This window comes from Oncorhynchus kisutch, linkage group LG8 (genome assembly GCF_002021735.2).
Source record: "Oncorhynchus kisutch isolate 150728-3 linkage group LG8, Okis_V2, whole genome shotgun sequence".
NCBI classification, from domain to species: Eukaryota; Metazoa; Chordata; class Actinopteri; order Salmoniformes; family Salmonidae; genus Oncorhynchus; species Oncorhynchus kisutch.
The window spans coordinates 5,450,959-5,464,560 of record NC_034181.2 but is presented as its reverse complement, the minus strand read 5'-3'; the positions used below and the strand labels follow the sequence as shown (position 1 = coordinate 5,464,560).

Here is a 13,602-nt window from a genome sequence, read left to right as displayed (position 1 = left end):
ATGGCACACATTCTCAATTGTCTCAAGGCTTAAAAATCATTTAACCCGACTCCTCCCCTTCATCTACACTGATTGAAGTGGATTTAACAAGTGACATCAATAAGGGATCATAGCTTTCACCTGGGATTCACCTGGTCAGTCTATGTCACGGAAACAGCAGGTGTTCTTAATGTTTTTTCCACTCAGGTGTACGTTGCCCACTCACAAACTATTGCAACAATCACATCTACTTCTCAATCATTTAACAATTTAGAGTTTAAAAATCCTCTCAAACACAATTTAACCTGGCGCTCTAGGCTAGAGCCTCCATAGTGTCTGTGCTGTAGGCTGAACGTCCCTACTATCTGTAGGTTATCTTGTGATTGTCATAGCAGCTAAATGCATTATAGTGCATGAAATAGAAATAAATGGACCTGTGGGCAGTCTGGGAGTCTTTTTGTTGAATTGACAGCCAACGAAAGATGTTAACAGTCTGTGTCTGATGATTTTAGAATTATTTTAGTTTAATTTTTATTAATTTGATTAATTTTAGATTTTTTTCTTCACATTTTATTATACAAAATGATCAACAATTTACATGCTTACATCATACATGTCTAACAAAACAAAACACAGGTAAAACTAGAAAATACTGAATACATACAAATTCAAGTGCAATTGCATTCACTCAGAAAAAAAATCTCATTATAATGATTAACGAAGATGTTATTCCCTATGGATGATATCTTAACAAGATGATTAAATTCAATCAAAATTATTTAGAAATTTTTGTATAGAATTCTGGATTTTTTGTTTGTGTATAAAGTATTTGGCAACAAGAATAAATGTTTTAAAAAATCACAATAATTTCAATGGTCTTGTTATCATTGCAATAGTAACATGTTAAATCCTTCATGTCAAAAACGTAGTGTTAAAACAGTGTCTGTGTCCGATGAACGCCACATCGTAGCACGCAGTACTGACCGTAGGACCAAACATGCGGAAATTAGCTTCGTTCGCAGCTGCTATTACTGCGACCTCTACTGTAAAGTCGACGTAACTGCATGATTTTACTAATCCGCGATGGATATGCAGTTTAACACAATACTGCAGCTAACTACAATGTTTTATTCAGAAGATATCAGCTATTCTCTCCCTTATGTTGCTACACAACTAACTGACCGAATAGTGGCACATATTAATGAATACAGTAACCTACCAGACCACATGTAAATCTGTGTTATGCACCGTTAGATATATCAGCATTTTTTTATTTATTTTAGAAACAACTTACCGTTTAGACGGGGTATTGTACTAGGCTACAATGTGTCTTCTTAGGCCTATTGATGTAGGAATAGAAAGGGGGGGGGGGTGTTTGTAAAATGTCAAACCAAGGTAAGAAAATAGTTTCGTTTTGAATCCCCAAATGACCGACTTCATTGATCATCTATCAAGGCAGGAAAGCGTCTCAAAACAGAACGAAAAATGTTCCCAAATACGTCACAATTGAACTCGTATTCGTCCTAATTATTTCACTATCCGAAGTATTATCTTGTCATTAAAGGTTTCGGAAAAGAAACAGTTATTTTTCTCTTCTCCATCATCATAATTGCAGATTTTATAACAACAGGAGCCCGGTGTTAGGGTATTCGATGTCCGCCGTACGCCACATGATTCGTTCCCATTGGTTATTATTCTTAGAAGGCAGGACTACTAGTTGGGGTACTTTGAGGTTTGATTGGCTGGGTTAGTTGTCATTCTGCACACTGTTTTATTTCTGAAAAATATATATATTTTTTACAGGTATTCAATATTCGCGTCTGCAATACGTCATGGATTTATGAGAATTTGCGTTAGGATCGGAATATTTGTAAAGTAGATTAATTATTTTGGCAGTTACCTGTAGTATTGTGTGATGGAGTCATGTTATACAGGTGTAGTGTGATGGAGTCATGGTTATATATATATGTAAGGTGATGGAGTCATGTTATAGAGGTGTAGGGTGATGGAGTCATGTTATAGAGGTGTAGGGTGATGGAGTCATGTTATAGTGGTGTAGTGTGATGGAGTCATGTTATAGTGGTGTAGTGTGATGGAGTCATGTTATACAGGTGTAGGGTGATGGAGTCATGTTATACAGGTGTAGGGTGATGGAGTCATGTTATACAGGTGTAGGGTGATGCAGTCATAGTTATATATATATATATGTAGTGTGATGGAGTCATGGTTATATATATATGTAAGGTGATGGAGTCATGGTTATATATATATGTAAGGTGATGGAGTCATGGTTATATATATATGTAAGGTGATGGAGTCATGGTTATATATATATGTAAGGTGATGGAGTCATGGTTATATATATATGTAAGGTGATGGAGTCATGGTTATAGAGGTGTAGGGTGATGGAGTCATGGTTATAGAGGTGTAGTGTGATGGAATTATGGTTATAGAGGTGTAGTGTGATGGAGTCATGGTTATAGAGGTGTAGGGTGATGGAGTCATGGTTATATATATGTAAGGTGATGGAGTCATGGTTATAGAGGTGTAGGGTGATGGAGTCATGGTTATAGAGGTGTAGGGTGATGGAGTCATGGTTATATATATATGTAAGGTGATGGAGTCATGGTTATAGAGGTGTAGGGTGATGGAGTCATGGTTATAGAGGTGTAGGGTGATGGAGTCATGGTTATAGAGGTGTAGTGTGATGGAATTATGGTTATAGAGGTGTAGTGTGATGGAGTCATGGTTATAGAGGTGTAGGGTGATGGAGTCATGGTATACAGGTATAGTGTGATGGAGTCATGTTATACAGGTGTAGTGTGATGGAGTCATGGTTATAGAGGTGTAGTGTGATGGAGTCATGGTTATAGAGGTGTAGTGTGATGGAGTCATGGTTATATATATGTAGTGTGATGGAGTCATGGTTATAGAGGTGTAGTGTGATGGAGTCATGGTTATAGAGGTGTAGTGTGACGGAGTCATGGTTATAGAGGTGTAGTGTGATGAAGTCATGGTTATAGAGGTGTAGGGTGATGGAGTCATGGTTGTAGAGGTGTAGGGTGATGGAGTCATGGTTATAGATGTGTAGTGTGGCAGGTACCCTAGCAGTTAAGAGCTTTGGGCCAGTAACCGAAAGGTCGCTGTTTCAAATCCCTGTGGTTCAAATCCCTGAGCCGATTAGGTGAAAAATCTGTCTGTGTCCTTGAGCAAGGCACTTAACCCTAATTGCTCCTGTAAATCGTTCTGGATAAGAGCATCTGCTACATAGGAATAGAATAGGTTCAGATGAGTTAGCCCTAATCTTTTATTGTCAGTGCAATCCAGCATCGTTGGGATGTCCCTCCGCTTAACCCCATACCCTTACCCTAATAACCATAACTCATACCTAATATTTTATTGTACCTTGACCATTTCAACTTCAATGGGGTAGAGACTTCCCAAGGATACCAGATAGGATGGAAAAATCTTTCATGGGCTAGCTAATCTAAAATATATATAGTTGTATTTATTTTCAAAGTAGCCCTGTGTTCACTGCTAAGACATCTTGCAGGATGGTATACGGAGGGTGCACTCACACACAAGGCGGAGCCACATGATGCTCGGAGTGACTGCTGGCGGAGCCACATAATGCCCGGAGTGACTGCGGGCAGAGCTATATAACGCTCAGAGTGACTGCGGTCGCTCTCTCTCTCACACACACACACAAGTGGAGAGAGTAGGTTAACTTCTGAATGATTGAATGAAGTAGTCGAATAATACGTGACCAAAATCTCAAGACCAACCAATCTGTAAATATATAAACGGCCCGGACTACACTTTGAAGAATATTATTGGATGGAAAACATGGAATTCCCTATAAGAAACAGCAAGAAACGGTGTTTTTACGCGCTGTTGTGGTCACTTGTTAGCCAACTAACACTGGGAGGTAAGATATCTCTGAAAGTTGGGACATCTCGCGGGCGAGATTGTTCGCTATTTATTCTGTAGCCTGTTGTATGTGTGTGTGTTTTTTTTGTGTGTCTATGCTTTTAATACTGTAATTCATTCATTTTGGTTTTGGCAAACGTTATTATGCACACCAGTTTCTCCCGGTGTATCGGGGAAATCACTGCCTTCGCTGCTTAGCCTATACAATGTTAGTACAAGCTAATTTCCTGCATAATCTACACAATACAATATGACCCATAGCCGTATCTATTTAGAACAACAAAAAATAAGCAAAAATGTCCCTAGTTATCAAGCTAGGTTAAAAAATATATATATATTTGTATTTATTTAACTTGGCAAATTATTAAAAAAAAATGTAAGTCATTGACAAGACTCAACTAGATGAAAGGTAATTCAATAATCAATATTGTGTTCCACCTTTAACCAATAACCTAACAAATCTGACAACAATAATCAGACTTTATTAAGACATCCTCTATATCAAATGTCAGCCAGACCCCCCCCCAGACCCCCCAGGGGGGTGGGGGTAGAACCCCAGGGCCAGGACTGAGCAACCCAGCAGTTGCCTAAATAGGTATCTCCCCTGACTTGGGCATGTTTTCAATACAGACTCCTTTTGTCGTACAGTATTCCATATAAGGCTTCCAGACCTTATGAAAGTTTCCCAGTATACCCTTCATCTGGTAATAAATCACATCTAGTGATACATAACTTGACATTTCTGCTATCCATTGTGACATTGTGGGAGGATTACCAACCTTCCAATTAATGGCAATGCATTTCCTAGCCACTATAAATGCTGGGTTACACAGTTTCTTCTGATAACAGTCTCCAGCATCAACATTTACAGTATAAGTAAACACAACAAACAAAAACAGGAAGAAAGGAGAATCTGTTGAATTCATATTGAGATTAAAGAACACACAAATTCAGCCAGCCTTCACAAAAAAACTATAGTACATGTAAATATGTCCCGTTGTGTTTTACACCTCCAAGCAGAGGAATGACATTTCTGAGGGCATGATATTCTGTTTCACTGGCATATAGAACGTTCTATGGATGGTCTCAAACTGCAGTCATTTATGTCTGAGATGATATGAACATGACTGGGGATTCAAACATATCAGTATCCAGTGACGATTTTAGCATGTAAATCTTGGTGAGGCAAACAAACAGAACATTTTGGGGGATGGATGCCAGCAAAGCAACAACACAACACTAAACAATACATGAATTTCACTATAACGGTGACAAACAGTGCCCACAAACTGTTAGGGACTACATAAACGCTGTCCCAACAGCAGAGTCCCAACACCAGAGTCCCAACAGCAGAGTCCCAACACTGCTACACCTGGTTTTCAGCGGAGCCTTGTCTGGTAGCAAAACAGTTCATTCAGCCTAATTTCCTGCCTTTAAAAAACACATAGCTGATATTTTATCTTTATTTAACTAGGCAAGTCAATTAAGAACATATTCTTATTTTCAATGACGGCCTAGGAACAGTGGGTTAATTGCCTGTTCAGGGGCAGAATGACAGATTATTATGATTTTTTTTTTACCTTGTCAGCTTGGGGATATTCTCTTGCAACCTTTTGGTTACAAGTCCAATGCTCTAACCACTAGGCTACCTACTGCCCCAGCTGGCTAACTTGCTTAAACAAATGTGGTTTCTACTGACAATTGAGATGTAGAGAGACGACGGACGTAGTCAGTATAACTATTTGTTCAGCACTTTTGAAATGTACAGCGACAGAATTCAGAACATGGGCCGTTCTTAGTGTTCTCCCTGTACAACAAGTCAGAACTGTAGGATAAATAAAGGGGGCATAACAGTCAATGAAAGCTCTTACAATATTCAATGATTACATTTCTCTAAAACAGGTTATAGGCTACATGTGCACCACCAAGTTAGAACAGTAGGTGAAATTAAGAGGTGAAAATAGACCAAGTCGTTAGGGTGAGGCACATGGAACCCTGTTTGGGTCTTTGCGTGTCAAAAAAAGATACACGTCATATGACACTATTTGACTCCTTAAATAAGCTTTTAATTTGACACGTCAAATGACACAATTCTATTATAGAACGTTGTGTGTGCTGAATTTGCACGTGCAAGCGAAGCGCCACCACTACTGTCAGTAGCACTGTCAAAGGCTGTACAACAAAAAGTTGGCAAAACAAGCACACACCAGGCCACGAACGATGTGTTTACAATACCGCGTTGGTGAAAATAGACCAAATTATTAGGTGGAGGCACATGGGCTACTAACAGCTTACTACACAACACACATTTAGTATTACCTTCTTAGCTACAGTATACATATCTCCCTGGCATATTACATCATTTAGGCAGCAGCATACAATACATTTTTGGACTCACCTTGTGAAGGTGGCGCGGCGGTCCTTTGTGAGAAAATTTTGTCATCAAAGTCTGGAATTCTCTGGATTTATGGTGGGAACTCTGGGGGGGGGGGGAACACACATCCACTCCATTGAATAGCAGGCTAAAGTTAGTGATTGCTTTGCAATGCTTGCAGTTAGCCACTGATTCCTTCCAACCGACTCATTGATGAATTTGCTATTTCCAACTTGTTGTGTAATGTTTATGTCCAGTGGACGATAAACACCGATACATTTTTATCTGTCATTTCTCTTCATTATTTCTCTTCATATGACAAGGATTAAAAAAGCATTTGCCAGTAGATTGTTGACTTGATTCATGATGATGACTGCTAGCTTGCTAGCTAACTTTGAATGTAAGATGTTGACATGATCAGTCCAATCAACACTACTGTACATATAATGCGATTTGACGTTATTTTATCTGTGGCCAATGACCTTGAGCCTTCATGGAAGGGCACTTGTAATATAACGCTATGGCAAGACGCAAAGGGCTGACATATTGGATGTCTTCCCTTACTAAGGACTTAAACTTGTTGATGAAGTACTGTCCCCATGAGTGACAGAACACTGAGTCAATCACGGCGCAATGCTCCTATTTTCTGCTGGCTTGCCCCACCACCACAGAGAGCACTAAGCTAGGCTGAAACACTGGCATTTTGGAGCTGCTTTACTCAAGAAAACAAAAAACAGACCAAGTGTGTATGCAGCTTCATTAACTGAATTATATTATCTTTTTTTTTATACATTGTTTGCAAAATGATATGTGACACGTATTTGTCACGCCCTGGTCTAAGTATTTTGTGTTTTTCTTCATGTATTGGGTCAGGCCAGGGTGTGGCATGGAGTTTTTGTTTTGTGGTGTGTTTTGTCTTGGGGTTTTGGTGTGTATGTATTTAGGATTGTAGCTAGTGGGGTTATCTAGCAAAGTCTATGGCTGTCTGGAGTGGTTCTCAATCAGAGGCAGGTGCTTATCGTTGTCTCTGATTGGGAACCATATTTAGGCAGCCATATTCTTTGAGTTTGTCGTGGGTGATTGTCCTTAGTGTCTTTGTTCCTGGCGCATTGTTAGTTGACACAAGTATAGGCTGTTTCGGGTTTTCATTACGTTTATTGTTTTGTAGTGTTTTGTGTTTATTCATGTTACGTTTGTTTGATTAAACATGGATCGAAATCTACACGCTGCAGTTTGGTCCGACTCTCCTTCACCACACCTAGAAAGCCGTAACAGTATTAATACCAAAATACCAAAATAACATGCAAAACAGGCAACCTCCCCCAAAAATATTTATATATATCTGTATTTATATATATTTTTTTGTTGCTAAAAATGTGAGGCTCAAAACAGGTGGGGCTCTGCCCGTCATTCGGACTGGTCGCCACTGTCTGTATCCGTTCATCATTATCAATAGCTTCTACCTAGTCTTCCTCACATTTGTGTTTTACATGTTTTGTGTCATCAGGAAAAGTCTCTATCAACCCTTGATACAGTTTAGAAATCAACTTTGGAGGTTTGTCAGACTCCCTTAAAATAGTTTAAATCTTTGAAGCATCTGGCTTGTCCAGTGTTTGCTGCACAGAGAGAATAAAGTGTTGTATCTGCAAATATTCACCTCCTCTCCATCACAGACTGGTCTTCTCTGGCTGCCTGACCCTGCTGAGACCCCTGTCACCATCTGATCCTCATAAGATGAGGCATGACAAAGAATTCATTTTTACAAGATATTATCCAAGTATGGAATCAATGGTTCAATAATTGAAATAACCATTATTCCCAAATCCCAGACTGTAGATTTAAGCTTTAGCTGCTGTCCTGTGGCTACTGTAGGTCTACCCATCAATTCAAGAAGGATCTTTGTATCATTCACTGATATTGTTAATATACTGCAGAATTCATCTGAGCTCCGTAGACTGGTCTTCCCTGGCTGTCTGACTCTGCTGGGACCCCTGTCACCATCTGATCCTGCTAGGACACAATGAGCATTGTGTTGTGTACTGACTGGGCACCATGACAGTGAAGTCTGTAGAGCTGTCTTTTTTTTACTGTGTCAGTGTTAAAAGTAGGGAATTAGATCGGGAACCTGACAAATCAATAACATTACATTGTTATACTGACTTATAAAGAATACCTACTTTCGGTCAATCACCATATCCTCATCGGCAGACTCGACAGCCTTGGTTTCTCAAATGATTGCCTCGCCTGGTTCACCAACTACTTCTCTGATAGAGTTCAGTGTGTCAAATCGGAGGGTCTGCTGTCCGGACCTCTGGCAGTCTCTATGGGGGTGCCACAGGGTTCAATTCTTGGACCGACTCTCTTCTCTGTATACATCAATGAGGTCGCTCTTGCTGCTGGTGAGTCCCTGATCCACCTCTACGCAGACGACACCATTCTGTATACTTCCGGCCCTTCTCTGGACACTGTGTTAACAACCCTCCAGGCAAGCTTCAATGCCATACAACTCTCCTTCCGTGGCCTCCAATTGCTCTTGAATGCAAGTAAAACTAAATGCATGCTCTTCAACCGATCGCTGCCTGCACCTACCCGCCTGTCCAACATCACTACTCTGGACGGCTCTGACTTAGAATACGTGGACAACTACAAATACTTAGGTGTCTGGTTAGATTGTAAACTCTCCTTCCAGACCCATATCAAACATCTCCAATCCAAAGTTAAATCTAGAATTGGCTTCCTATTTCGCAACAAAGCATCCTTCACTCATGCTGCCAAACATACCCTTGTAAAACTGACCATCCTACCAATCCTCGACTTTGGCGATGTCATTTACAAAATAGCCTCCAATACCCTACTCAACAAATTGGATGCAGTCTATCACAGTGCAATCCGTTTTATCACCAAAGCCCCATATACTACCCACCATTGCGACCTGTACGCTCTCGTTGGCTGGCCCTCGCTTCATACTCGTCGCCAAACCCACTGGCTCCATGTCATCTACAAGACACTGCTAGGTAAAGTCCCCCCTTATCTCAGCTCGCTGGTCACCATAGCATCTCCCACCTGTAGCACACGCTCCAGCAGGTATATCTCTCTAGTCACCCCCAAAACCAATTCTTTCTTTGGCCGCCTCTCCTTCCAGTTCTCTGCTGCCAATGACTGGAACGAACTACAAAAATCTCTGAAACTGGAAACACTTATCTCCCTCACTAGCTTTAAGCACCAACTGTCAGAGCAGCTCACAGATTACTGCACCTGTACATAGCCCACCTATAATTTAGCCCAAACAACTACCTCTTTCCCAACTGTATTTAATTTTAATTTATTTATTTATTTTGCTCCTTTGCACCCCATAATTTTTTTATTTCTACTTTGCACATTCTTCCATTGCAAAACTACCATTCCAGTATTTTACTTGCTATATTGTATTTACTTTGCCATCTTGGCCTTTTTTGCCTTTACCTCCCTTCTCACCTCATTTGCTCACATTGTATATAGACTTGTTTATACTGCATTATTGACTGTATGTTTGTTTTTACTCCATGTGTAACTCTGTGTCGTTTTATCTGTCGAACTGCTTTGCTTTATCTTGGCCAGGTCGCAATTGTAAATGAGAACTTGTTCTCAACTTGCCTACCTGGTTAAATAAAGGTGTTCTCAACTGGCCTACCTGGTTAAATAAAGGTGTTCTCAACTTGCCTACCTGGTTAAATAAAGGTGTTCTCAACTTGCCTACCTGGTTAAATAAAGGTGTTCTCAACTTGCCTACCTGGTTAAATAAAGGTGTTCTCAACTGGCCTACCTGGTTAAATAAAGGTGTTCTCAACTGGCCTACCTGGTTAAATAAAGGTGTTCTCAACTGGCCTACCTGGTTAAATAAAGGTGTTCTCAACTGGCCTACCTGGTTAAATAAAGGTGTTCTCAACTGGCCTACCTGGTTAAATAAAGGTGTTCTCAACTGGCCTACCTGGTTAAATAAAGGTGTTCTCAACTTGCCTACCTGGTTAAATAAAGGTGTTCTCAACTGGCCTACCTGGTTAAATAAAGGTGTTCTCAACTGGCCTACCTGGTTAAATAAAGGTGTTCTCAACTGGCCTACCTGGTTAAATAAAGGTGTTCTCAACCAGCCTACCTGGTTAAATAAAGGTGTTCTCAACTGGCCTACCTGGTTAAATAAAGGTGTTCTCAACTGGCCTACCTGGTTAAATAAAGGTGTTCTCAACTAGCCTACCTGGTTAAATAAAGGTGTTCTCAACCAGCCTACCTGGTTAAATAAAGGTGTTCTCAACTAGCCTACCTGGTTAAATAAAGGTGTTCTCAACTGGCCTACCTGGTTAAATAAAGGTAAATAAATAAATAAAAAAAATAAAAGCTCTCTCTCTAACGGCACATCAACTGGCAAAAGCTAGCTAATTAATTTACTTCTGTTGAAATGGGACAAAAAAGCTACATAACATTTCCATACATCGAGCTGTTAGATAGTAATACTAGCCACCTCATATCATTTTCTGACAGATAACTAGAGGCTAGAGCTGAACTGACTGTGGTAGCTAATAGCTAGTCTAGCTTATTCATTCACCTCAGTCGAGAGGGGATGGAACATTAGCTAATGTTACATGTCAGTGTCACTACTAGCTCAGCACTTGGGAATAAACGCTAGTTTAGAATTTGTTTCTGTTATGTTAAACAGCAGAATACCTTACCAGCAACATCAGTCAACTAAAGAGTAGCCAGTTTCTGATGTGCTTGCTTTTATAACTCGGAGAATGAGCATAACACATATACATCTGACAGCAGCTGCCTCTGTTCAACTCTCCCTGCTGGTCCAGCTATCCTTTCAGAAGCTTTGCCTTCCCACAGCCTGTCCACCGCGCTCTGTGGTGTCCTCGCGGCCTTAAATCCAGCCGTCTGAAACCTCCAGATAGCCAACCCGACCACTTGAAGGCGTCCGCATGGTCCTAAAGCACGCCGTTGACATTTTTGGTATTACAATGCAATGATACATCTGGGGGGGATTGGGTCAATTTCAGAATGTGGGGGGTCCCCAGTGAAAGTTGTGCCCCTGGTTTTGATATTGATATGTTAGTCATTGATAGTCAGTCACTAAATTAGCCCATGTCACCTAACATTTGGTACATGACTCTAGTGGCCAGCTATCTAAACGTAGTAATCATGGTCGAATTTACCAGCCGGGGGTACACATTAATTTTGTGAGTCAGTCACACTCAGATGTCATTTTTAAAACTTAAAACATTTCTCTTCACCATATGTCGAAATGTGTAGAATTGGGCAAGATGCACCCTATGGCGATGCACATGTGGGTATGCGTGTGGATATGTGTATGGGTATGCGTGCGGGTATGCATGTGGATTTGTGTGTGGGTATGCATGTGGGTATGCGTGTGGGTATGCATGTGGGTATGCGTGTGGGTATGCTTGTGGATATGTGTGTGGGTATGCATGTGGGTATGCGTGTGGATATGTGTGTGGTTATGTGTGTGGGTATGCATGTGGGTATGCATGTGGGTATGCGTGTGGGTATGCTTGTGGATATGTGTGTGGGTATGCGTGTGGATATGTGTATGGGTATGCGTGTGGGTATGCGTGTGGATATGTGTGTGGGTATGCGTGTGGGTATGCGTGTGGGTATGCGTGTGGATATGTGTGTGGGTATGCATGTGGGTATGCGTGTGGGTATGCATGTGGGTATGCGTGTGGGTATGCTTGTGGATATGTGTGTGGGTATGCATGTGGGTATGCGTGTGGGTATGCATGTGGGTATGCGTGTGGGTATGCTTGTGGATATGTGTGTGGGTATGCGTGTGGGTATGCATGTGGGTATGCGTTTGGGTATGCTTGTGGATATGTGTGTGGGTATGCGTGTGGGTATGCATGTGGGTATGCGTGTGGATATATGTATGGGTATGCGTGCGGGTATGCGTGTGGGTATGCATGTGGGTATGCGTGTGGATATGTGTATGGGTATGCGTGCGGGTATGCATGTGGATATGTGTGTGGGTATGCATGTGGGTATGCGTGTGGGTATGCATGTGGGTATGCATGTGGGTATGCTTGTGGATATGTGTGTGGGTATGCGTGTGGGTATGCATGTGGGTATGAGTGTGGATATGTGTGTGGTTATGTGTGTGGGTATGCGTGTGGGTATGCATGTGGGTATGCGTGTGGATATGTGTGTGGGTATGCGTGTGGGTATGCATGTGGGTATGCGTGTGGGTATGCGTGTGGATATGTGTGTGGGTATGCGTGTGGATATGTGTGTGGGTATGCGTGTGGATATGTGTGTGGGTATGCATGTGGATATGTGTGTGGGTATGCATATGGGTGTGCGTGAGGGTGTGCTACCCTTAGGGACATACACCTTGGTCCAATTGGAATTGAGGACCTATGATTACACACTCCCTGGTCCAATTGGAATTGAGGACCTATGATTACACACTCCCTGGTCCAATTGGAATTGAGGACCCGAAAAGTAATTAGTGACATCATTCATTTCATATGATTACCCATACCCTAATATTCTACTATGTAAAATGTATTACAGCTAACATTTACTATGCTGTGTGTAATCGATTTAGCAAATGGAATGGAAATCATCTATATAATGACGTCTTTATTTACATTTGAGTGACATATGGGTTCTGGGGTATAATTGTGATGAATGAATACATTATCATGAGTCAAAAATCATTAGCATCATTTAAGTACATAAATGGGCTTTTGTAGAAAAACAAAAATGACAGGAGGTTATTTATTTTTTAGATCTATCTGCCTATTGCACAGTCTGGCTCATCTTGTTCAGAACGGCTCGTTCCAGCTAGATCATATCCCCTTGTCAAGGGTTAGTGAACAAAACAAACAAAAATGGAAAAACAACCCCGGAAATGAACATAATGATCGTCTTTAAATGGACACCTGTCTTCAAGGAGTCAAGTGTTTGTTTGTAGATCAGACAGTCATGGGCCAGTTCCCCAGACATAGAGTGATGCCGGCAGGGATGTCCTTGTCCCATCATGCACTAGCGACTCCTGTGGCGGACCGGGCTCAATGCACGCTGACACCATCGCCAGGTGTAACAGTGTTTCCTCCGACACATTGGTGTGTCTGGCTTCTGGGTTAAGCCGGCATTGTGTCAAGAAGCAGTGCGGCTTGGTTGGGTTGTGTTTCGGAGGAAGCGCGGCTCTCGACCTTTGCCTCTCGCGGGTCTGTATGGGAGTTGCAGCAAAGAGACAAGACTGTAACTACCAATTGGATACCATGAAATGGGGGAGATAAAAAAGGGGTAAAAATAAATAAAAGATC

At 41.3% G+C, this 13,602-nt stretch overlaps 1 protein-coding gene across 2 annotated transcripts in view; it reads right to left on the bottom strand.

Annotated features, from left to right (window-relative positions):
• The window catches only part of LOC109881520 (probable isoprenylcysteine alpha-carbonyl methylesterase ICMEL1), a 30,862-nt gene extending 24,530 nt beyond the window's left edge, over window positions 1-6,332 (bottom strand). Inside the window, exon 1 of one of the 2 annotated variants that reach the window (XM_031829580.1) lies at window positions 6,308-6,332. The gene's annotated coding sequence lies outside the window, so the exon portion shown is untranslated. Of the gene's footprint in view, window positions 1-1,273; window positions 1,657-6,307 lie in introns of those variants that run through there. The other variant, XM_031829579.1, reaches the window with a different exon arrangement.
• Between the last annotated feature and the right edge of the window lie 7,270 nt (window positions 6,333-13,602).